Below are 26,632 nucleotides of genomic sequence, written 5' to 3'. Positions count from 1 at the left end.
ACTTGATTCACTACTGGGTGACAAAGCTTGTGAGGACTTAGAACTGGTCAAGAGAGTATACCGTATAAACTGTGCCATAAGCAGACCAGATGACTCAGTGGATTCTGTAGTGAATAATTTCCAGGATGTGTTCAAAGGATTTGGAGTTCTACCATTCACTTACAAGATCCAGCTAAAGGAGGATGCTCAGCCAATGGTACATGCTCCACGAAGAGTTCAAGCACCCCTGCGTGACCAGCTCAAGAATGAACTGGACAGAATGACCACACTAGGAGTCATCAGGAAAGCCGAAGAGCCAACAGACTGGGTTAACTCCATGGTATGTGTAAAGAAAAAGAACAATGATCTAAGAATATGCATGGATCCAAAGGACTTAAATGCAAACATAAAACGTGAACACTACCAGATTCCCAAGCGAGAAGAAATCACCAGTGAAATGTCAGGTGCCAGATACTTTACAAAGCTCGATGCCTCACAAGGATTTTGGCAACTAAAACTGGATGAAGAGAGCACCAAATACTGTACCTTCAACACACCATTTGGCAGGTATTGTTTCCTCAGAATGCCTTTCGGGATAATATCTGCATCTGAAATCTTTCATAGAGCGATGGAACACATAATTGAAGGTCTGGAAGGAGTTCGGGTCTATGTTGATGACATCATCATCTGGGGCTCCACACTGAAAGAACACAATGAGAGACTGACTAAAGTGCTACAGAGCATACGCCGGAATGGACTGAAGCTCAACAAAGCCAAGTGTCAGTTTGGCGCCCAGGAAGTCACTTTCCAAGGAGATAATCTATCTGGTAAAGGAATAGAGCCAGATATGGAAAAAGTAAACGCCATACTCAAAATGCCCCGACCTGTAATGTATATACCTTTAAGGGGGGAACTATCTTTTACAGCCCATGTATACTGCAGTACCGGCAGTGACCACACCTGTATATAGCACTGAGTAGTAATCTGTACAGATCAGTTCCAGTGTGAGCCACGTTGAGTAAACACCTGTTGTACCGTTCTCCTGCAGTCTGTGTCTTATTATACACGGACACAACATTGGCGACAAGGCAAGTTCGAACCTACCTGCAACTCTGCATCACCTCCCGGGGATTCGTTCCTGGAGATCAGTGGATTGGAGGTCAAGGCCAGAGACTCGGGCGTCGACCACGGGCAACCGCCCAGTCGTCCAGCAGAGACTCGAGAATTGCGGGGGAGGCTGTCGAGAGCCAGGCTTGGCTTTCCAGTCGAGGTGGTCCAGCGAAACGGGTTGGCAACAGGTAGTGTGCAGACCCTTCCCGGACAGCGGCGGGCTAGAGCCCGACCGAGCGGCACAGCAAAGGGCCGAGCAGCGTCGACGGGGGAGAGAGAGAGAGGGCAGAGCGCACAGGGCGCAGCCGGTGTTCAGGGGCTGAGCAGCGTTGAAGAGAGGGAGAGAGAGACACGCAGAAACCCGCGAGGCGCCGCCATTGCCACAAGGACTGCCGAGAGTGGCGTTGGCAGCAGCGCAGGAGAAGCGCGCAAAACCTACAGGGCGCCGCCATTGCCACGAGAACCACCGGGAGCGGCGTTGGCAGCAGCGGAGGAGGAAGGAAAGCGCGGGAGACGACATTTTAAGCCACACCCAAAATGCCGAGGAGTGGCAGTATCACCGCATTTGACAATGAAGTCAAAGATTGGACTACATATGTTGAACGAATAGAGGTATACTGCAAGGCAAATGAGGTGTCAGATGACAAGAAAGTGTCGGTATTGTTAAATTTAATGGGTGCAAAGACGTATGGTTTATTACGAAATCTAGTAACCCCAACGAAGCCAATGGAAAAGAGTTTTGAAGGCATAGTAACGATGCTACAGGAACATTTAAACCCCACACCGCTGCTGGTAGCAGAAAGATTCAAGTTTCACAAACGGAACCAGCATAAGGATGAAAGCAATGCTGATTATTTAACAGAACTGCGCAAACTATTGAAACACTGCCAGTTTGTAGCGGGACTGGCAGATACCTTAAGGGACAAGTTTGTGTGTGGGCTTCAAAGTGAAGGAACACAGAAACGGCTTTTATCTGAAAAGGACCTGATGCTGGAAAAGGCTTTCAGCATTGCGGTATCATATGAAGCAGCAGCACGGGGCGCTGCAGAGATACAACAGAGACCGCAATAATATGGCACAAACAAAATGTCATATGGAACAGAGAAGCGCTATCGCTGCGGCAGAACAACACATGACCAGAATGATTGCTGGTTCAAAGACAAAGTGCGCAGACAATGTGGAAAAGTAGGACACATAGCACGAGTCTGCAGGTCGGGAAAGAAAACCAGCAATAAGAAACCTACCAAAGAAAAGTACAAGAAGGTACATAAAATGACGGAGAATAGTTCAGACAAACAAAAGAGTGATAACGACTCCGAAAGCAGGGAACTGAGTTGTCTGAAACTACATAATGTGATCACAAGGAAGGATCACCGAACCATTTGGGTCACTCTCAAGATAGCAGGAGTCCAGGTAAAGGTGGAATTGGACACAGGATCAGCCCTAACAGTCATAAACCGACGGGACTATGAGCGGCTATTCTCACACATACACTTGAGAGACACAAAAATTATTTTGAAGACGTACATGGGGCAAAAAGTCTACCCCAAAGGAAAAATAAGGGTGATCGTTACATATAATGGTAAGGAAACACCAAAACTAGACCTGTATGTATTACAAGATGGAGGACCACCATTACTGGGACGTGAATGGATCCGGAAAATACAACTGGATTGGCATTCCATACAGGCACTGACTGTGGCTGAAAAAAAGGATGACGACATCACACCTGGGCGACTGTCAAAGATCCTAACCGACGCGCAAGAAGTGTTCCAGCAAGGACTCGGAACACTAAAAGGCATGACAGCGATGATTAAAATTGAAGAAAACGCAAGCCCAAAATTTTTTAAGGCCAGACCGGTACCTTATGCGATCCGTCCAGCCGTCGAAGCAGAGCTGGAGAGTTTGGAACGTTCAGGTGTACTGTCCAAGGTAGACTGGGGCGAGTGGGCTACACCCATCGTCTCTGTGATGAAAAAGTCATTGAGCAGCACGCCAGGGGAACCAAGGAAGGTACGCATCTGTGGGGACTTTAAGGTAACAGTGAACATGGATCTTCACACCGTACAATATCCACTTCCGCGGATTGAAGATATTTTCGCCTCGCCATCTGGAGGGAAACGCTTCACTAAGATTGATCTGGCCCAGGCGTATCTGCAAATGGAGGTAGAAGAAGCATCAGAAAAATACCTCACAATCAACACCCATAAAGGTCTCCACCAATACAACCGGCTGGTATTCGGGGTAGCATCAGCTCCGGCTATTTGGCAGAGGGCAATGGAACAAGTCCTGCAAGGGATCCCAGGGACCCAGTGTTATTTGGATGACACACTGGTCACGGGCGAAAATGACAGTGATCACCTTGCCAACCTGGAGCAGGTGCTCACTAGATTGCAGGAATATGGGCTCTGAGCTAACCGCCCCAAATGCGAGTTTTTTAGAAAACAGATCTCGTATTGTGGCCACGTTATCGATAAAGAGGGGTTACATAAGTCCCCAGAGAAGATTGAGGCAGTAGTCAAGGCTCCAGCACCGGAAAATGTGTCACAACTGAGGTCGTTCCTCGGGTTGGTAAACTACTACCATAAGTTCTTGCCAAATTTGTCTACAATACTACACCCACTGAACGCTCTACTGCAAACTGGGGTGCCATGGAAGTGGAGTGACGAATGTAGATGAGCTTTCCAGAAGAGCAAAACACTAATCACATCGAAAGAGGTATTGGCCCATTACAACCCAGCATTACCAATTCGGTTGGCATGTGATGCGTCACACTACGGCATTGGAGCGTTGCTGTCGCACAAATTCTCGGACGGCTCAGAGAGGCCAATAGCCTTTGCGTCACGATCACTAACCTCAGCCGAGCGTAACTACGCCCAGATTGACAGGGAAGCCCTCAGCCTAGTGTGGGGAGTGAAAAAGGTCAATCACTATCTGCACGGGCAGAAATTCACCTTGCTGACTAATCACCAGCCTCTTGTCTCCATTTTTAATCCGACGAACGGCGTTCCGGTGATGACTGCGCAACGACTACAAAGGTGCTCACTTTTTCTAGGGGTGCACCACTATGAGATTGAATATAAGGGCATGAAACAGCATGCAAATGCTGATGGGCTATCACGCCTGCCACTGCCTACTGCGGAGGAAGCACCAGCAGTGGATCCTGTCGAAATATTCCATTCGACTATCGTTGAATACCTACCGGTAACTAACGCTTGTATCGAAAAGGAAACCCGAAATGACCCGACACTGTCTTGGGTATATGATTTGACGGTGAAGGGATGGCCAGCACATGGCAACTCACTGTTGCCAGCATTCTCGACAAGGAGAGAACAGCTGTCAGTGTGCCGGGGGACCTTGATGTGTGGATCCCGAGTGGTAATTCCACCCAAATTAAGGGATAGAGTGCTCAATGAGCTTCATGAGGGTCATCTGGGAGGGGTAAAAATGAAAAGCCTTGCCAGGGCTTATGTGTGGTGGCCGGGAATCGATAAACAAATCGAGGACCTGACCAAGAGCTGCTCAGGATGCCAGAAAGTCCAAAATGTACCACCACATGCCCCTCTACACTCATGGGAGTGGCCCTCATCTCCATGGCAACGGGTGCTTATTGATTTTGCTGGTCCATTCATGGACTCAATGTTTTTAATAGCCGTAGATGCGCACTCGAAATGGCCTGAGGTCATCAAAATGTCCTCCACCACCATGGAGAAAACTATTGCAGTCCTACGGACCATTTTTGCCAGGAATGGCTTGCCAGAACAGATTTGCTCTGACAATGGACCACAGTTTGTGTCCGAAGAGTTCCGGAGGTTCTTGAAAAAGAATGGGGTAAGTCATTACACATCCACCCCGTATCATCCAGCCCCAAATGGATTGGCTGAGAGGTTCGTACAAACCTTTAAGAAGGCAATAAAGGCAATGTACAATGACAACATTCCGCTGCAGCACAAGGTGGACAATTTCCTGTTCGCCTACCAGAATGCGACACATGCAGTCACCAACCAGGCCCCAGCCATGATGTTCTTTAACCGAAGGTTAAGATCTCGCCTGGATTTGCTCAGACCAAACGTACGAAGAGATGTTGAGAGTAAGCAATTCCAGCACATCCATGAGAAGCCAACAAGGAGCTTCAATGTAGGGCAACCAGTCTTGGCCCGCGACTAACGACCAGAAAAATGGCAGCCAGGAATGATATGCACACGGCAGTGCCCACTAATGTACACAGTGGACGTTGGGGAGAGCATCGTGAGACGCCATGCTGACCAGATCCTAGAGTCACAGGAACAAGTCAACCCCATGCCTCGCCCATACGTACCTGGTGATGAACCCGACGTACAGGTCGCATCTACCCCAGAAACAGCAGCGTCGGAAGCTGATGAACCAACCGACGACAGGGTGCCAGAATCGCCTCCGCACCAAGAGCAAGACACTCGGGAAAGGCGCTATCCAGAAAGGATCAGGAAGCCTCCCCAAAGACTGAATATATAAATAGACTATTTTCAGCTAATGTTGCATGTTAAAAGTGTTAATTGTAATTAGTTTGATATATAATTGTTAAATGAGTGATTTGGTACTGTTAATCTAAAAGGGGAGGAATTGTAATGTATATACCTTTAAGGGGGGAACTATCTCTTACAGCTCATGTATACTGCAGTACTGGCAGTGACCACACCTGTATATAGCACTGAGTAGTAATCTGTACAGATCAGTTCCAGTGTGAGCCACGTTGAGTAAACACCTGTTGTACCGTTCTCCTGCAGTCTGTGTCTTATTATACACGGACACAACACGACCCACTGACAAAAAAGGAGTGCTACGCATCATGGGGATGATAAACTTCATTGGAAAGTTCATCCCTAACTTGTCAGCCAAGACAGCCTGTCTGCGAGACCTGCTACATAAAACAAATGAGATCGCATGGACAGTAAGACATGAACAAGAGTGGATAAACCTCAAAACAGTGCTGACAACCACACCTGTACTCACCTTCTTTGACCCAACAAAAAGAATCAAAGTGTCAACGGATGCATCAAAAGATGGCCTAGGTGCGGTCTTGCTACAAGCAGAGGGTGTAGATTGGAAGCCTGTTGCCTATGCCTCCAGGTCTATGACTGATACTGAGTGTCGATACGCCCAGATTGAAAAGGAATGTCTAGGCTTGGTAGTTGGACTAGAAAAGATTCATGGCTACATATATGGACTTCCCACCTTCACAGTTGAGACAGACCACAGCCCACTGGTTGCCATCATAAAAAAGAACCTGAATGAGATGTCTCCAAGGATTCAACGACTCATGATGAAGCTGCAAAGATATGACTTTGAACTGATCTACACACCAGGCAAATACATAGTGTTAGCAGATGCACTATCCCGAGCACCCACAATGAGTCATGTGAGCTCTACTGAAGAAGACGTGGATGTTCATGTGAGTATGGTCACTGCTGCGCTGCCCGTGTTAGACACAAAATCAAAGCAAATAGCAGAAGAAACAGTAAAAGATACAGTATTACAAACAGTAATAGAAAACATTCATCATGGTTGGCCAAAAGGTTCCTGTCCAAAATATTTTCACATAAGGTCAGAACTGAGTGTCGCAAGTGGACTATTACTAAAACAGAACATAATAGTCATTCCACAGGCCCTACGTCAAGACATGCTCAAAAGGATTCATGAGGGACACCTCGGAATTGAAAAATGCAAAAGGAGAGCAAGAGACACTGTTTATTGGCCTGGCATAAATAAGGACATTGAGAACATGATAGGCAAATGTGAGACATGTCAGAAACACCAAAACAAACAAGCAAAGGAACCAATGATAGTAGCTGACTTACCAACAGCACCATGGCAAAAGGTTGGTATGGACCTCTTTCATTTGAATGATAAATAATATCTATTAGTGATTGACTAGTATTCTAACTATCCTGAGATGGCGCTGCTCTCAAGCACCACAGCAAGCAGTGTCATAATGCATGTGAAATCCATCTTCGCCAGACATGGAATTCCCAGGATTGCCGTTAGCAACAATGGTCCGTGCTTCAACTGTAAGGAGTGGCAACAGTTTGCAGCACATTATGACTTTCAACACATCACATCCAGTCCTTTGTATGCTCAGTCGAATGGTAAGGCAGAGAAAGGTGTTCAAGTTCTCAAGCAACTACTGAAGAAAGCGACAGAAAGCAAGTCTGATCCTTATCTCGCCCTGCTGAGCTACCGAGCCTCACCTTTAGACTCTGGTTCTTCACCTGCTGAACTCCTAATGGGTCGCAAGTTGCGTACCACGCTACCCTGCTGTGCAAAAGAAAAGCAGAGTAAGGAACTGAGACAGAGACTTCGACTGTTAAAGCTGAAACAGAAATCATACTATGACAAGTCATCCAAAACTCTGAAACCATTGACAAGGGATGATGTTGTCAGGATTGAGGATCCAGATGCATGGAACAGGAAAGCTACAGTTCTTGAGGAAGTAGGACCAAGGTCATACACTGTTAGAACTGAGGAAGGACAGATTCTCAGGAGGAACCGCCGCCCCCTCCTAAAAACACAAGAGACTATCGAAAAGCAAATCGATGACAATGCCGCAACTGAATCTTGTCACTCACCACCAGAACAATCTAACACAAATACACATACAGGCTCTCATGAAAACACATCAGACTTACCTGTGCTGAGAAGATCCACACGTGAAATAAAAAAGCCTGATAGACTTAATCTTTGAGTACAAAGAAAACTACATTGAAAATGTATTGACTGTTGAAGATGTTTATGTTGTTATGATTGATTGATATTAATTGATACTGATTTTGTTTAACCTCAAAGAAAGGGGGATATAATGATCAGTAACCTGTCGTTCTGGAATGGTACACTAGGTGGTGCTGTATGTATATAAGAGTGGGCTACCCACGATGCACCAGGCTACCCACAAGGCAGCAGTCAAGATGGATGCCTCTACAGATACCGTACCTAGTCCACATGTGCTCAATAAAGTGTCTAGCAAAAGCTAGCTGTTCTTAATAAAAAATGACTAGTTATTAATGAACATAACACCATCTTCCTCCGGATTCTGCAGGTATAGCACACAGCTCTTGCCAGACATGTTGCATCAGGGCTCTGCAGTGCCAAACAAAGCAGCCCTCCTTGCATCAACCTCATGCACTTTACCAAAAAGTGGTAACTGACTCCGCATTACCCGACCACTGATTCCAATTATTCCCCACTTTACCTAGCCAATGACCCCAATTCTACCTAGCAATACGCAACTAGTGACTCCTATATTACTTCACAGTACCCAACCATTGACCCCAATTATACCCCACAGTACCCAGTCAGTGACCTAATTATACCCCACAGTACCCATCCACTAAACTCAATTATACCTCAACTGTGGCCCTTTTCAAGCCACCCTTACCACTTTCCTTATTTTCAGTTAATTGCTGTCTTATAGAATTATGGAACGACACAGCACAGAAGAAGACCATCCAGCTCATCGTGGCTGGGCCAGCTATTTGAAAGAGCTCTCCAATTAGTCCCACTCCCCTGCTCTTTCCCCATATCCCTGTAATTTTTTTTTGCTTCAAGCATTTATCCAATTCCCTTTTGAAAGTCACTATTGAACCTGCTTCCACCATCCTTTCAGGCCGTGCATTCTGGATCACAGCAAGTTTATCTTCATGTCGCCTCTGGTTCTTTAGCCAATCACCTTAAATCTGTGTCCTCTGGTTACTGATCCTTCTGCCACTGGAAACAGTTTCTCTTTATTACCCTATTAAAACCATTCATGATTTTAACACCTCTATCAAATCTCCTCTTAACCTTATTTGCTCTAAGGAGAACAACCCCAGCTTCTCCAGTCTAACCACATAACTGAAGTCCCTCATCCCTGGTACCATTCTAGTAAATCTCTTCTGCACCCTCTCCAAGGCCTTGACATCCTTCCTATGGTGTGGTGCCCAGAATTGAACACAATATACCAGCTGAGGCCTAACCAGTGATTTATAAAGGTTGAGCATAACTTCCTTGCTTTTGTACTCTATTCCTCTATTAATAAAGCCAAGGATCCCATATGCCTTTTTAACAGTCTTCTCAACTTGTCCTGCCACCTTCAAAGATTTGTGTACATACACCCCCAGGTCTCTCTGTTCCTGCTCCCCCTTTAAAATTGTACCATTAGTTTATAATGCATCTTCTCATTCTTCCTACCAAAATGCATCACTTCACACTTCTCTGCATTAAATTTCAACAGCCATGTGTCTGCCCATTTCACCAGTCTGTCTATGTCCTCCTGAAGTCTATTACTGTCCTCCTCATTGTTTACTATATTTCTGCATTTCTTGTCACCTGCAAACTTTGAAATTGTGCCCTGTATACCCAAGTCCAGATCATTAATACATATCAGAAAGAGCAGTGGTCCTAATACCAACCCGTCGGGAACACCACTGTATACTTTCCCTCCAGTCTGAAAAACAAGTGTTCACCACTACTCTCTGCTTTCTGTCCATTAGCCAATTGTGTATCCATGCTGCCTCTTTAATCTCATGGGCTTTAACTTTGCTAACAAGTTTATTCTGTGGCACTTTATCAAACGCCTTTTGAGAATCCATGTGCACAACATCAACTGCACTACCCTCATCAACCCTCTCTGTTACTTCATCAAAGAACTCGATCAAGTTAGTTAAACACGAAATAAAAACAGAAAATGCTGGAGACACTCAGCAGGTCAGGCAGCATCTGTAAAGAGAGAAACAGAGTTAACGTTTCAGGTCGATGACCCTTCATCAGAACTGGAAAAAGGCAGGAAATGGAACAGATTTTTAAGCAAGGGTAGGGGCTGGGAAATGGGGGAGGGGATGAAAGAACCAAAGAGGAAGGTCTGTGATAGGATAGAAGGCAGGAGAAGTTAAGGGACATTAAGAGATATTCAAAGCAAAAGGAGATGGTAATGGGACTGGTTAAGAAACAAAGGATGGCTCTAGATGAAGTCTAAATTGTGCTGGCAGAATGAAAGACAGCTGCCCTGTGGGAGAGAAGAACGGAAGGCACAAAGAAAATGTGTGGACAAAAAATATATATATGATAGGGGCTGAGGTTATGATCTGAAATTGTTGAACTCTATATTGAGTCCAGAAGGCTGTAAAGTGCCTAATCGGAAGATGAGGTGCTGTTCCTCGAGCTTACGCTGAGCTTCCGTGAACAATGCAAGAGGCTGAGGATGGTGAGGTCAGAGTGGGAGTGGAGCGGTTAAACATGATTTACCTTTAACAAACCCATGCTGACTTTCATTTATTAGCCCATACTTTTCTAAATGCCAGATAATTTTATCCCGGATTATAGTCTCTAAAAGTTTCTCCACCACCGACGTTATCTGACTGGCCTGTCGTTGCTGCATTTATCCCTCTCCCCATTTTTAAGCAGGGGTGTAAAATTTGCAATCCTCCAGTCCTCTGGCGGATTGGAAGATTGTGACCAGAGCCTCTGCAATTTCTATGCTTATTTCCCTCAGTAACCTAGAATGCATCCTATCTGGACTGGGTGACTTTTCTACTTTGAGGTCTGCCAATCTTTTAAGTACCTCCTCTTTATCTATTTTTATGCTATCCAATATCACTACTGCCTCCTCCTTTACTGTGACATTTGCAGCAGCCTCTTTAGTGAAGACAAATGGAAAGTACTCATTTGGTATCTCAGCCATGCCCTCTGCCTCCATAAGAAGATCTCCTTTTTGGTCCCTAATCGGCCCCACCCTTCCTTTGACTACCCTTTTACTGTTTATGTTATAAAAGACTTTTGTGTTCCCTTTTATTTTAACCACTAATCTATTCTCATACCCTCTTTGCCCCTCTTATTCCCTTTTATATTCCTCCTCTGTACTTTCTGTATTCAGCTTGGTTCTCTACTGTATTATGAACCTTACATTTGTCATAAACCTTCTTTTCCTGTCTCATGTTATGTTCCTGCTTTAAAACATTTAAGCAGAAATTTTCTGCTTCTTAAAGTAATTGGATGAAAAATCACAGGCTGGGAGTGTGCAGATTCCTGATATGCACCTGTTGTGCAGGTCAAGAACATTTAATGTAATATTGCTGGGTTTCCACTCTTAAACAGCTTTTAATAAACACATATTTCCATAAAGAAGCAGAAATGGCTACATAAAAAGCTCAAAGGTTTATTGTTTGTGCAGTTTCACCATAGATTTAGCCTAAAAAATAGTTTGGAAGAGATATTTCTTAATTGAGTTTTCAACAGCAATAAATGGAGAATAAATAATGTTCGCTATAAGCAGTTTCTTTGGCCTGGATATTAACAGGGGTGGGTTACATAGGTGGGGGCGGGGGGATGGAGTTTTGAACGGGAAACCCATAAGTCCGGATTTCCCCACACGCTGTCGTGCCTCTTTCCTCCTTGACAGGTTTCCCACCCGGAAGTGAGCCTGATTGACAGGGTTGGCTTCCACCCGGTCAGGGAGGACTCTGGTGCAGGCCGCAGGAGCAGGTAGCTCCGATCCCCGACCCCGGGGGGGAGGTCCGATCCCCGACCCTGCGGGGGGGGGTTAAGATCCCCAACGCCAAGGAGTGGTCCAATCCCCAATCCCAGGGGTCATGGCTCAGATCAGCCATGATCTTATTGAATGGCGGAGCAGGCTCGAGGGACTTATGTCCTTATGGGTCTTTGTATGGGGGAGGGATCTGATGGGAGAGGAGCTTGGTGGACCATGGGGGGTGGGGGGAAGCACTCCTGCTCCTCCTGGCCCACAAGCTGTGCTGTAAAGGCACTTACCTTCTACCCGCAGCTGTCCTCGCCTCCCTTCAGCTGCCGGGTTTCCCAAACCTGGCCGGCGACAGTAAAATCAGCAAAGCAGGTTAAATCAGAGGCTGCCACCTTCATTAAAATATTTAAATTGACAACCCATCTCCTGGGAGCGGATTGGCTGCCCACCCCTTATCCCGCCTCCATTACTCTCGGAAGTAGGCAGGTTGGAGGTTGGTTGGGGTCAGAGTTCAGATTTTTAAAATTTTAACACCGTGTCCCGATCCAAACCCACCCATTTTTGACTGTTAAAATCCAGCACATTGTTTTCATTTCTAATCACTAACAATTGATCTATAATTACAGGTGCTTCTGTTTATATGTGTTGTTCATAGGTGTTTTCTGTATGAGCAGTTCACAAAGAGAAACAGAATTGTTAATATAAATGTCATTGATTGGCAAGCGATTAAAGCTTTCAGGATTCATTCTCTACTGTTGTGCAAATGAAGCAAAAACAAAAGAATTTCTCAAACCCTCACAGGCTGAGAGGCTCACCCTTCCTACCCTCTCACCCTCCAATCCCTAATGATGCCCAGATTGCAGATATGCTGATGGGGTTAGATGAAGAGGGGTGGGTGGAGGCTCGTGTGGAGCATAAACGCCAGCACAGACCAGTAGGGCTGAATGGCCTGTTTCTGTGCTGCACATTCTATGTAATTCTATGTGGATTGGATGCTGGAAAAATTTGCCAGCTGCACATGCTCAGACTGCACAGATGTGGTTGGAAGCTCCCTCTAACTGCTGGGGGATTAAAAAAAATAATGACCCAGAAATTCGGGTTGGGGGCTTCCCGAGGGTGCAAGCCCCCGATCTGCTCTTACCTTGCGCGCCGGCCATTGAGCTCTGGGCCCCCGTGGAATTCCGATCCGGGGCCTGGTCCAGCTGCCGGCGCGCAGTGCTTGCGTATCCCAGGGGCGCAGTTAGTTCGATGCGTCCCCTGGGATCACGTGGACCATGGGGAGCCAATCGGAGCAGGGAATGCTCCATTCATAAGTCTGACAGGAAGTGCTGTCAAGACTTATAAATACTATGGCCCCAAAACATCAATAAATCTTCAAATAAATTTTAAGAAACATCACATTTTTTAAATAAACTATAAATTACATGAAATAACTATTTTAAACAATAATTTAAATTTAAAAAAAAATAATTTTATTTTCTAACGGGGCTAAAAATAAACTTACCTTGCTTTAAAGTATTTAAAAATAATAAACCTGTGGAAAAATGTTTTAATTTGAATTAATTCACCACTTACCTTGTAAAAAGCAGGCCTTACGCCTGCTTTTTACATTTCTAACTTCTGGAGACTTACCCTCCCGGGAAAACCTGTAAAAAAAAACCTAAGTTCGATACGCACGTGCAGCCTCTCCCGCGCACGCTTTCGACCTCTGAACCCCTTCGTTCAGAGGAACGGAAGTGCCGGTTTCCCGCGCATGCGCAGTGCATGCAGGAAACCGGCACTTCCATTAGGCCTATGGGTGAATACCTTGTGCGTACTCACCCGTGGAGACCCGAATTTCTGGGCCAATATCCAGTCAAAGCCCAGTCTTCTGAGGCAGGCTGAGGCCTTGAAACAAAAACATCTTGAAACTATTAAAAGATACAAAAGACAATTAATTGAGTAAATCTAATCATGTTATTGTAAACTATGCAGATTTTTTATTTCCTTTAAAAACAATTGGTTAAAACCTTATGCTGAACCGGGGAAATTTCAACTACTGAGAAAAGTGGCAAGTTAAAAATTTTCAGAAAATATTTTCAGTGATTTGTGGTAAAAGATAATACAGGTAAAAGTGACAGATCAGAGTTGTCATTTAACATTGGAATTCCCATTACAGCATCACATAGATTTACATAGAATATACAGCACAGAAACAGGCCATTCGGCCCAACTGGTCTGTGCTGGTGTTTATACTCCACACGAGTCTCCTCCCACTCTGTCTACCTCATCTCAGCCTTTCACCATATCTTTCTAGTCCCTTTTCTCTCATGTACTCATCTAGTTTCCTTTTGAAAGCATCTAAGCTATTTGCCTCAACCACTTCCACATTCTCACCACTCTGAGTAAAGAAATTTCTCCTTATTTCCCTAATGGATTTATTAGTAGCTATCTTGTATTTATGGCCCCTAGTTTTGGATTCTCCCGCAAGTGGAAACATTCTCTCCACATCTACCCTGTACAACCCATTCATAATTTTAAAGACTATCAGGTCACCTCTAAGTTTTCTCTTTTCTAAAAAAAAACCAGCCTGTTCAATCGTTCTCAATAGCTGTAATATCTCAGCTCTGGTATCATCCTTGTAAATCTTTTTGGAACTGTCTCCAGTCCTTCTATGTCTTTTTTATAGTATGGACACCAGAACTGTGCACCGTACCCTAAGTGCGGCCTGACCAGGGTCATAGAATCATAGAATTATAGAAATTTACAGCACGGAAGGAGGCCATTTCGGCCCATCGTGTCCGCGCTGGCTGACAAAGAGCTATCCAGCCTAATCCTACTTTACTGCACTTGGTCCGTACCCCTGTAGGCAACAGCACTTCAATTGTACATCCAAATACTTTTTAAATGTGGTTAGGGTTTCTGCCTCTACCACCCTTTCAGGCAGTGAGTTCCAGACCCCCACCACACTCTGGGTGAAGAAATTTCCCCTCAAATCCCCTCTAAACCTTCCCCCAATTACTTTAAATCTATGCCCCCTGGTTGTTGACCCCTCTGCTAAGGGAAATAGGTCCTTTCTATCCACTCTATCTAGGCCCCTCATAATTTTATACACCTCATTTAAGTCTCCCCTCAGCCTCCTCTGTTCCAAAGAAAACAAACCCAGCCTGTCCAATCTTTCCTCGTAGCTAAAATTCTCCGGTCCAGGCAATATCTTCGTAAATCTCCTCTGTACCCTCTCTAGTGCAATCATATCTTTCCTGTAATGTGGTGACTAGAACTGCACGCAGCACTCTAGCTGTGGCTTAACTAGTGTTTTATACAGTTGAAGCATAACCCCCCTGCTATTGTATTCTATGTCCCGGCTAATATAGGCAAGTATCCCGTATGCCTTCTTAACCACCTTATCTACTTGGCCTGCTACCTTTTGGGATCTGTGGACCTGCACTCCAAGGTCCCTTTATTCCTCTACAGTTCTCAGTGTCCTACCATTTAATGTGTATTCCCTTTCCTTGTTAGCCCTCCCCAAATGCATTACCTCACACTACTCCAGATTGAATTCCATTTGCCACTGTTCTGACCACCTGACCAGTTCATTGATATGCTCCTGCAGTCTACAGCTTTCTTCTTCATTATCAACCACACAGCCGATTTTAGTATCATCTGCAAACTTCTTAATCATACCCCCTTATCAAAAGCCTTGCTAAAACCCATATAAACTACATCAAACGCATTACCCTCAACGACCCTCCTTGTTGCCTCCTCAAAAAATTCAATCAAGTTAGCCAGACACGACCTTCCCTTAACAAATCCATGCTGACTGTCCTTGATTAATCCGTGTCTTTCTAAATGAAGATTTATCCTGTTCCTCAGAACTTTTTCCAATAATTTTCCCACCACCGAGGTTAGGCTGACTGGCCTGTAATTACTCTGTCTATCCCTTTCTCCTTTTTTAAACAAAGGTACAACATTAGCAGTCCTCCAGTCCTCCGGCACCACACATGTAGCCATAGAGGATTGGAACATGATGGTCAGAGCCTCTGCTATTTCCTCTTTTGCTTCTCTTAACAGCCTGGGATACATTTCATCCAAGCCTGGGGATTTATCCACTTTCAAAGCTGCAAAGACCCTTAATACTTTCTCTCTCACAATGTTTATTTCATCTAATATTTCGCACACCTCCTCCCTGATTGCAATGTCTGCATTCCCCCCTCGCTTTTGTGAAAACAGATGCAAAATATTCATTAAAAACCAGACCCATGTCTTCCGCCTCCACACACAGATTACCTTTATGGTCTCTAATAGGCCCTACTCTTTCTTTAGTTATCCTCTTGCTCTTAATGTATTTATAAACATCTTTGGGTTTTCCTTGATTTTACTTGCCAACATTTTTTCATGCTCTCTCTTTGCTTTCCTAATTTCCTTTTTAATTGCACCCCTGCACTTTCTATGCTCCTCCAGAGTTTCTGCAGTATTGAGCCCTCGGTATCTGTCATAAGCCTCCCTTTTTTTCTTTATCTTACCCTGTATGTTCCTTGACATCCAGGGAGCCATAGATTTGTTAGTCCCACCCTTTTTCTTTAAGGAAACATACTTGCTCTGAACCCTCTGGATCTCCTCCTTGAATGCCTCCCACTGCTCTGACACTGATTTACCTTCAAGTAGCTGTTTCCAGTCCACTTTGGCTAAATCCCATCTCAGCTTAGCAAAATTGGCTTTTCCCCAATTGAGAACTTTTATCTTTGTCCTTTTCAATAACTACCCTAAATCTAACTGAATTATGATCACTAGCACCAAAATGCTCTCCCACTGATACCCCTTCCACCTGCCCAGCTTCATTCCCTAAAACTAAGTCCAGAACTGCCCCCTCCCTTGTTGGGCTTGTTACATACTGGCTAAAAAAGTTCTCCTGAATGCATTTTAGGAATTCTGCTCCCTCTGTACCTTTCATACTAATTTTATCCCAGTTTATATTAGGGTAGTTGAAAGCCCCTACTATTACTGCCCTATAGTTTTTGAACTTCTCAGAAATTTGCCCACATATTTGCTCTTCTATCTCCCTCTCACTGTTTGGGGGTCTGTAGTGCACTCCCAGCAGTGTGATTGCCCCTTTTTTGTTCTTCAATTCAACCCATAAGGACTCATTTGATGATCCTTCTAACATATCATCCCTCCTCACAGCTGTAATTGTTTCTTTAATCAATACTGCGACCCCCCTCCTTTTTACCCCCTTCTCTATCCCGTCTGAAAACCCTGTAACCAGGAATGTTGAGCTGCCATACCTGCCCTTCTTTCAGCCATGCCTCAGTAATAGTTATAATATCATACTCCCAAGTGTCTATCTGTGCTCTCAGCTCATCTGCCTTATTCCCTATACTCCTTGCATTGAAGTATATACCATTTAGCACTACCAAACTCCCTTGTTGTCTATTTTCTAGCACTTGCTTCCTCTGTCTTCCAAATTCACTTTCTACTTTTCTGCTTTCTAATTTCAGCTTTGCTTCTCTCCCTTCTGAATCTATTCTCTGGTTCCCATCCCCCTGCCAAGCCAGTTTAAGCCCCCCCCCCCCCGCCAACAGCACTAGCAAACCCTGCCCCACCTTCCCCCCTCACCCCCGCAAGGATATTGGTCCTGGTTCTGTTGAGGTGTAACCCGTCCAGCTTGTACGGTCCCACCTCCCCCAGAAACGGTCCCAATGCCTCAGGAATCTAAAGCCCTCCCACCTGCACCATCTCTCCAGCCACGCATTCATCTGCTCTATCTTCCTATTTCTGTCCTCACTAGCACCTAGCACCAGGAGTAATCCAGAGATTACTACCTTTGAGGTCCTGCTTTTTAATCTCTTTCCTAGCTCCCTAAACTCTGCCTGTCCTATACAAGTTTAGCATAACATCACTACTTTTGAATTTGAAACCCCTAGAAATAAATCCCAGTACTTTGTTAGCATTTTTAATTGCTTTATTGACTTGTGATGCTACTTTTAATGATTTGCTCACCTGTATCCCTAGATTCCTATGCTTTTCTACCCCATTCAGTTTCTTATTTTCTAAGGTGTAGGTGATGTTTCTAGTTTTCCTACTAAAGTGCTTCACCTCACATTTATCTATGTTAAAGTTCATTAGCCACTTAACAGCCCAGTCTGCAAGTTTTCTAATGTCTTGTGTTATGACCTAGTGAAGATAGGTAATAGTTATAAGAAAGTGTAACAGGGAATCCCTGACATTTTAACATTAGAAGTGTTCACAGAGCAGGCTCCAATCAAGCATGTACCCAGGCAATACTTTTGATAAAATATTTAGATAGATAGCAATCTACTTCAAAGAGCCAGCACAAGCACGTTGGGCCAAATGATCTCCTTCTGTGCTGTAAGATTCTGTGGCCGAGAAATTGGTTTGCCGCTGAAAATGGGTGAGATGTGCGATCACCCCACGCCTGCTCAGAGGAATGCGCTCACTTCCATGATTGTAGCGTTTAGCCCAGTGCTGAACACACTGCTCAGTAGCTGAATGCTCAGCAGGGGGCCCAAATTCGTGCGAGGCTAGCACCTCTTAAAGCTAGCCTGCACTACTTAAAGGCAGTCTGCACCTCTTAAAGGGAAGGTACATTCTGCCTGCAGCAGATCATTGAACTGGCTGAGGAAGACAGTGGAAAAGAACCAATGATGGTACAACAGGGGAGAGAGTGTGCACCAAGGTTCTCAGATGCAGCACTGGAGGTGCAGGAGGAGAGAGGGCCTCTTTCCGCAGGGGCCAGGAGGCCCTCCAGGCAACACTGCAAAGTGCAGTAGGAGCAGATAGCCGCTGTGTTGAATGCCAGCAGTATAGCCCTGAGGATGTGGACGCAGTGTAGGAAGAAGTTTAATGACCTCACATGAGTGGTCAATGTCAGTGAATTCATCTTGAAATGCCATATCCTACCATCTGCATCATTAGCCTCACATACTGCTCAATGCATCATACCCCCATCACTCACCTACCAACAATCTCTATCAAACATGACTATACCTCACAATCATAGCTTCACCTCACCCTCACACTCTTACCACTGCTGCAAGCCTCACACCCACATCTCACACACGTGTGGTTGGGGTGTGGAGTGGAGTCATTAGCCAGCTGGTCAGCGGATAGCCCTTGTCACCCTGTAGCTACTCTCTTGTTTGTCGTGGTGGCTCAAAGACTAAGGGAACAGCAGACTGGCGCAGATTAAAAGCATCATGACTGCTACCGGGATACCGGGCATTCACCATCATGATGGGCTGAGCATGGTTGCATACCAACTGCACATTCAGCAAGTGATAAGCTTTGCGGTTGCGGTACATCTCAGCATTTAGATCTAGCGCATGAAAAGCCACGTGAATTCAGTCGATGGCGCCCTGCGCCATGGGGAAGCCCGCTATCCTGGCAAAGCCATGTGCACACTCCGTCTGCTTATCTCTGGTCAGAGAGAAGACAATGAACTCCCCTCTCCTGGCATAAAGAGCTCCTGTCCCCTCTCTTATACAGCAGTGGATGGCGAACTGGGAGATGGTACAGATGTCACCTGCTCCAGCCTGGAAGGATCCCGACGCAAAGAAATTCAGGACCACGATCACCATCACATTCACTGGCAGCACTGTCCTTGCCCTGGTGTGATGCTGCAGGTCTGGTTGCAAGAGGTGGCAGAATTCTGTGAGCACTTCCTTCATAAAGCGCAGATGCCTCACACACTGCTCCTGGCTCAGGATGAGGTAAGAGAATTGCTCTCGGAAGACCCTAGGTGGGTAAGGCCTCCTGCTGAGAGCCCTTCTCCCCCTCCTTCCTCTGCGAGCAGCTTGTCCTCTTCTTTGCTGCCTCTGCTCCATCTCCCTGTCATGCTGCAGGCCAAGGGGGATGACATCTAGAGCACCCATGACTGGGAGCAAGTGGTGTGACCAGAACCCTTGAAGTCAGAAGCAAGGCCTTCTCCACTTGCAGCACCACTCCCTGTCACCTCACCAACTTTAAACAACTCTAGAAAGCTGCAAACGCTTCCTCAAACTTACACAGAGCCAGCAGAAACCAATCAGTAACTGACCTGTAAGTAGGTGATGATCCCTTTAAATATTGCTGGCAGGGGTGAACACATGTACAGCTGTGCGAGGTTAACACAGAACATTAGTTCCAGCATTGAGTATGAAAATGGCAGCGCTGGGGTCAAATCAGTGTTGCACATTGATTGACGTCACGATCTGTCGACTCTACATAATTCTGGTGCACGCTCCCAGCACTGATGCTGACCCCTCACTGCGTCTGTCATGGCATGCACTAGGAGTGGGTGCGTGCAGCACAAACGCCATTCTCGTCACAAAATGGCACCCGTAGCGCTGAAAAATCGGGCATGGCAGAGCCGAATATCTAACCCGTACATTAAAATAAATACAAAGTACAATTTCAGATCAAAATAAAACACTTAAAAAAAAACTTCAATCTGCTTGCCCCATCTTCTACATCCTTTATGTCTTTCTCTTTATTTTTACTACTTGAACATTCATTTTATGTTTTTTCTCTCTAGTGTATCTATTTTTACATTCTGTAAAAGAAACTGCAGATCTGCATACTGGGTGAAATGCCTGTGTGGTTTTTTTGCGGTTCAGATTAATGAACCACTATCAAAATTACAGGAACACACATAACAATCCTTTAATGTTTCTCAAGCAGCTAATAAGCCATTTAACCACTATAAGTGCTGAAAAATTTGCTTTGGAGTGCACAATTACATTAAATAATGGCTGAAAAATCGAATTCCAGTGATGAGACACTGCAAGTCCTCCTGAACTCTCTAATGAAGGAACACACGGATATTTTTAGTGAGGGGAGGGTAGAGTGGGAACAGTCCTCAAATAAGCTAAGACGAAGCAAACATAGGAGTGCGTCACAGAGATGATGATGACTCTATGAGGGAGAAATTGGCTAGCCCCCGAAAATGGGCGTGGGGCGTGTGATTAACCCGTGCCCGTTCATTGCATTACAGACAGCACGGAAAATTCGTGCTGCCTGCCGCTTCATATGATTGCTGCGTGCAGCCAGCGCTACCCGCGCTGCTCATTGGCTGCACGCATCAGCAGGGGGCCAATATCGCGAGTGGCTAGCACTACTTAAAGGCAGCCTGCCCTTCTTAAAGGGGAAGTGCATTGTGGCTGCAAGAAGTGGTGGGAGTCTTTTAAAAACTGAATCTGTGCTCTGACACTTTGAGCAATGGCTGAACATGCGAGAGAGCGAGCACCAAGGTTTTCAGACACTGCACTGGAGGTCTTGGTAGAAGAAGTGGAAAGAAGGAGAGACGTCCTGTATCTGCAGGGGGGCAGGATGCCCTCCAGACATATGTTCAGGAGGCAGTGGGAGCAAGTAGCAGCAGGGGTCAATGCCAGGAGTGTAGATCTAAGAACATGGTGGCAGTGCAGGAAGAAGTTTAACAATCTGACTCGAGTTGTCAAGGTGAGTGAGTTCAATCTTCAAATGGCACATCCTACCAACTACACCACGAGCCTCATCCACGGCTCAATTCACTACAACCCCATCACCCACCTACCAACAATCTCTATCAATCAGTACTCAACCCTTCAATTCAAGTGCTTTGCCTCACCCTCACACACTGTTAGCACTGTTGCGAGCCTCACACCCACAACTCACAGCTTGCACACACTGGCAGCTATTCAATCATGACAGCCACATCACCCAAACATATTGCAGGACACTCACTAACACACTTCCCTCTTTCTTGCAGGAGAAGGTGGCGCATAACAGCAGGCAGCAGCAACGAACTGGAGGCTGGCAAGCTGGCATGTTTTAACTCCCATGGAGGAGACAGTGCTGGCCATCATGGGAAGGGGCATCGCTGAGGCCGTGGCCACTGGTGGGGCTGAAGCGATGGATGATGAGGGTATCTGCATACCTAACCCTCCTTCTCTCATCCTGCTTCTCCCTCATCCTTCAATTTCTTCTGCCTGAGAAGCTGCAAAGGGTGTAATCATGCACTTCTTACTTTCTCCTTTCCCCTCGCCATAATCCAACCCTTGTCCCTTTTTCATTTCAGATACCAAAGAACTGGAATCTGTCCAGCCAGTGAAGGAAGAGGAAGCAGACAGTGAAGATGAAGAGACACCATCACTCAATCTTACATTCACAGCCACCAGCTCAGACAGTGACACTGCACATATTTTAAAGGCTAGGATAGAGGAGGGATCTGCATGTGGTGAGACACCAGGCACAAGTGCACAGGAGCCAGGGCGAGGGGAAAGAATAGCGCAGCTGCCAGCTCACCAGAGGATGAGGTCGCTCACTAGTTCTGCTGCAGGGACTTCAGATGAGGACTTTGATGGGCCAGACAACAGAAGAAGGTTGATGGCTTTACACAACCAAATGCTTGGTGCACTGGAAAGCCTGCAGGAAAGCCTGCATTCAATGTCAAGGAGCATGGAGGCATCCGGCACCAATTTGGCACAGGGCTTTGTGAAGAGCTTGTAGCCCATCCTTTCCAACATGGAACGGATGGTCAACTACATCAACACACCTGTGGAACCCACCATGATGTAGCATCTGATGGCTGAAGTCACAGCTTCCATTGCAGCTCAGGCAGCTTCCATCAATGGTCTGAGTGCTGCAGTGGAAGCTCAGACTGCTGCCATCACGGCTCTGGGTATCACGGTTCAAAGGGGCTTCCAGGGCTTCACAGCAGTCCATCAATCTGTTCTTAAACAGATCAGTAGGATTGCTGAGGCACCGCCCCAGGAGAGTGGCAGTGGGTCCATGGAGCCCAAAACTGCTGCCCTCTCTCAGGATGACAGCATTCATCCTCCCACCCCTGCCACTCTGCCAGTTCCCTTGCAGTTGCCTGTCAGCCAGCCAGTCCAGACTGCTGCAGAAATGACGCAGTCTGAGGCCGGGCCCTCTAGGTTCAGAGCTGCTCGAGTTCATCCTCCAAGGCCATCTGCAGTCTCCTCAATTGGAGGTCCGCAGCCTTCCACCAGCCATGCTGCAGCCACTGGGGAAGCACCTCGTAGGAGCACCAGGATAGGCAAAGGCACACGGAAAACAGACACTAAGGGAATGCACAAGGGTGATTAGTGTATTTTTGTTTGCATTATGTCATGAGTGAACTTATAAATTTGGATTGGAATGTGCAATTTATGGTGGTTTTTATTTTTGTGTTGTCAGAAATTGGACGATGTGATGGTCAGTGATAGAGGAAAGGTAAGGAGTGTGTGACTGTTGGTGAATGGGGAGGTGTGGTTGAGGTTACTGGTATCGCTCATTAATTATTTCATCACATAGAGCCTGGCAGAAAGGGATTGTCTACATTGTAGCCTCCCTTCCTCTTCCTGTTTCTCCACTTCCTGTTACACTTCCTCCTCCTCCCTTCCTCTTCCTCCTCCTCCTCGTGCTCCTGCTCCTCAGCTGCTCGCCTGATCAGTGGTGGCAAGGGCTGTTCCCTCATAATGGCCAGGTTGTGCAGCATACAGCAAAACACCACAAATCTTGATACCTGCTCAGTTGAGTACCACAGGGCTCCTCCAGAGCGGTCCAGGCAGTGGAAGCGCTGCTTGAGGATGTCGATGGTGTGCTCTATAATGTTCCTTGTGGCAGGATGACTCTCATTGTGAGCCTGCTGTGCACCTGTACATTGGTTCTGGACCGGAGTCATGAGCCATGTCACCTTTGTCGCCCAGTAGCCAGCCTGTGACTTGCCGTGGTGGGTCAAATACAGGTGGGACAGAGGACTGCCGTAGAATGAAGGAATCGTGACTGCATGATGCGCTGCCTGTGGTCGCACACCAGCGGCACATTGAGGGAGTGGAATCCCTTTCGGTTCATGCAAGGCAATGTGCGTGCAATCAATGGCACCCGGCACCATGGGGAAGCCTGCAATCTGTGCAAAACCATGCAAAAGGTCTTAAAAATTATGAAGGGGTTCGATAAGGTAGAAGTAGAGAAGATGTTTCCACTTGTGGGGGAGTCCAAAACTAAAGGCCATAAATATAAGATAGTCACTAATAAATCCAATAGGGAATTTAGGAGAAATTTCTTTACCCAGAGATTGCTGAGAATGTGGAACTTGCTACCACAGGGAGTAGTTGAGGCGAATAGCATAGATGCATTTAAGGGGAAGCTGGATAAACACATGAGGGAGCAAAGAACAGAAGGATATGCTGATAAAGTTAGATGAAGTAAGATGGGAGGAGGCTCTTGTGGAGCATAAACACCAACATAGACCAGTTGGGCCGAATGGCCTGTTTCTGTGCTGTAAATGCTATGTAATTCTATGTAATATGTTGTGACATTAAAGTTATCCCATTGGGCAAAAAGAAAACACAGATGCATATTGGTCGGTCTGTCACGGGTTCTTGCAAAGATCACCTCTGTCTTCTGATCTCATTATTTGGCTAACAGTGACTGCACTTCTCTCATCATCCAGATGCCAGTGTTCGATTGAAAGCTAGAGGTGGATGTGAGCTGCCCCAGCCACCGCATCAGGGTGACTTTGCTTTTCTATTGCTGCTAGACAGAGTTGCACCTTGCAAGAGTTAGTCTCCTTCAGGGATCACACCAAAAAAACAAGCCAGTCTTATCAGCAGTCCCATCATTTCAGGAAGAGCTGCCTTGCTCCACCCATGTGCAGCTTCCTATTCTTTTCTCGCCATACGTCAGTTGGCACCATGGGCTGGGTCGTTTTTTCTGTAGTGTAAGCCATCCATTAATCTGCTGAAATAAATATAAGGCACTGCGCATTGAAACAAAAACAGAAAACATAATGAAAGGCTGTCATTAGCGATGATGTAGTAGGAAAAGAGTTTGGCGTGATTATTCATCATTTGCTGAAAGTCTCCAGTCAATAGCAAGCTATTAGCAGCAAAGTTAATAAAATACAAGGTTATATCTTGGGATCAGCTGCCTATAAATCAAGAGAAGATATTCTAACAGTGATGAAGCCATATTGGAGAGTGCTAACTCACACAGTAACTGGTTCCCTCTCCTCAGGTACTGTCACCTTCCCTTTCAAAACTACCCCCTCCTCAAATAAAACATCTGTCCTTGCAAATTACCCCCATCTCCAACCTCCCTTTCCTCTCCAAAATCCTGGAACATGTTATCACCTCCCAAATTCATGCACATTTTTCCTGCAACTCCATATTGAACATGAAATTCCAGCTGATCAAACTTAGTTTGTAATTGTGTAATTAACCATAGGAATAACAACAACTTGTATTTATAGAGCTGTCTCAATCCCTCCACTGCCTGTGTTGTCAGACTGCTTGTCCTACATCCAGTCATGGATGAGCTGTGATTTCCTGAAACTAAACATCGGAAAGAACAAAGCCATCGTCTTCAGTCCCTGCCATCAACTCTGTTCCCTCGCCACTGTTTCCATCCTCCTCCCGGTCACTGTCTCAGGCTGAAACAAACTGTTCACATTCTCACCGTCCAATTGGATCCCAAGCTGAGCTTCCGACCCCATATGCTCTCTATTACAAAGACCACCTCCTTCCACCTCCATAACATAACATCATCCTTCTCCGCCCCCGCCTCTTCCAATCTGCTGCTGAAACCCTCATCCAGGCCCTTGTCACCTCCAGACACGATCCGTCCACTGCTGTCCTGGCAGGCCTCTCATCCTTTACAGTCTGTAAACTACAGCTCATCCAAAACTCTGCACCAAGTTACGCTCACCCAATACCCCCATCCTACATTGGCTGCCGGGCCACCAGTGCCTCACCGAACTCTCCATTCCTCTGACCCGAGCCTCTTGTGCAAGCCCCCAACCCCCTCCACATTTCACCCCACCATTGGCAACCGTGCCTTCAGTCACCTTGGCCCCATTCTCGGGAACCCTCTCCACCTCCCTCTCTTCCTTTAGGACCCCCCTTAAAACCTATCTCTTTGCCCCTCCTAATATCTCCTTCTATGGATTAATGTCCTTTTTTTTTTACTTATGCCTCTGTAAGTACATTGGGACATTTTTTTCTACATTAACGGTGATAAATGAGTGCAAGTTGTTGTTCCTGTTGTTATTGGTAAGGTTAGTGACACTATTAACAAACTACATAGAAACATAGAAGATAGGAGCAGGAGTAGGCCATTCGGCCCCTCGAGCCTGCTTCGCCATTCAATGAGATCATGGCTGATCATCCAAATTCAGTACCCTGTCCCTGCCTTCTCCCCATATCCCTTGATCCCTTTAGCCTTAAGAAATATATCCAACTCCTTCTTGAATATATTTAATGAACTGACATCCACTGCCCTCTGTTGGAGAATTCCACTGGTTCACCACTCTCTGGGTGAAGAAATTCCTCCTCAGCTCAGTCCTAACTGGCTTACCCCTTATCCTTAGACTATGACCCCTGGTTCTGGACTCCCCTGCCATCGGAAACATCCTTCCTGCATCTAGTCTGTCCAGGCCTGACAGAATTTTATAGGTTTCGATGAGATCCCCTCTCAATCTTCTAAACTCCAGTGAGTATAAGCCCAATCGACACAATCTCTCCTCATACGTCATTCCTGCCATCCCAGGTATCAGCCTGGTGAATCTTCGCTGCACTCCCTCCATGGCAAGAACGTCCTTCCTCAGATAAGGCGACCAAAACTGCACACAATACTCAAGGTGCGGTCTCACCAAGGCCCTGTACAATTGCAGCAAGACATCCTTGTTCCTGTACTCGAACCCTCTTGCTATGAAGGCCAACATACCATTTGCCTTCTTAACCGCCTGCTGCACCTGCATGCTTATCTTCAGTGACTGGTGCACAAGAACACCCAGGTCTCTTTGCACTTCCCCTTCTCCCAATCTATTACCATTCAAATAATAATCTGCCTTCCTGTTTTTGCCACCAAAGTGGATAACCTCACATTTATCCACATTATAGTGCATTTGCCATGTTTCTGCCCAATCACCCAACCTGTCCAAATCGTACTGGAGTTTCACGACATCCTCCTCACAGCATACCCTCCAACCCAGCTTTGTGTCATCTGCAAATTTGGAGATATTACATCCAATTCCCTCGCCCAGATCATTAATATATATTGTGAACAGCTGGGGTCCTAGGACTGATCCTTGCGGTACCCCACTAG

The 26,632-nt window shown here is 46.0% G+C and overlaps 1 pseudogene; it reads left to right on the top strand.

Annotated features, from left to right (window-relative positions):
• The window catches only part of LOC147113687 (uncharacterized), a 77,720-nt pseudogene that overhangs the window by 15,149 nt on the left and 35,939 nt on the right, over nucleotides 1-26,632 (top strand).

This window comes from Somniosus microcephalus, chromosome 8 (assembly GCF_052327205.1).
Source record: "Somniosus microcephalus isolate GS21.2 chromosome 8, FLI_Smic_1.0, whole genome shotgun sequence".
NCBI lineage: Eukaryota > Metazoa > Chordata > Chondrichthyes > Squaliformes > Somniosidae > Somniosus > Somniosus microcephalus.
The sequence above is the reverse complement of the archived record's forward strand: the minus strand, read 5'-3'. Positions and strand labels throughout refer to the sequence as shown.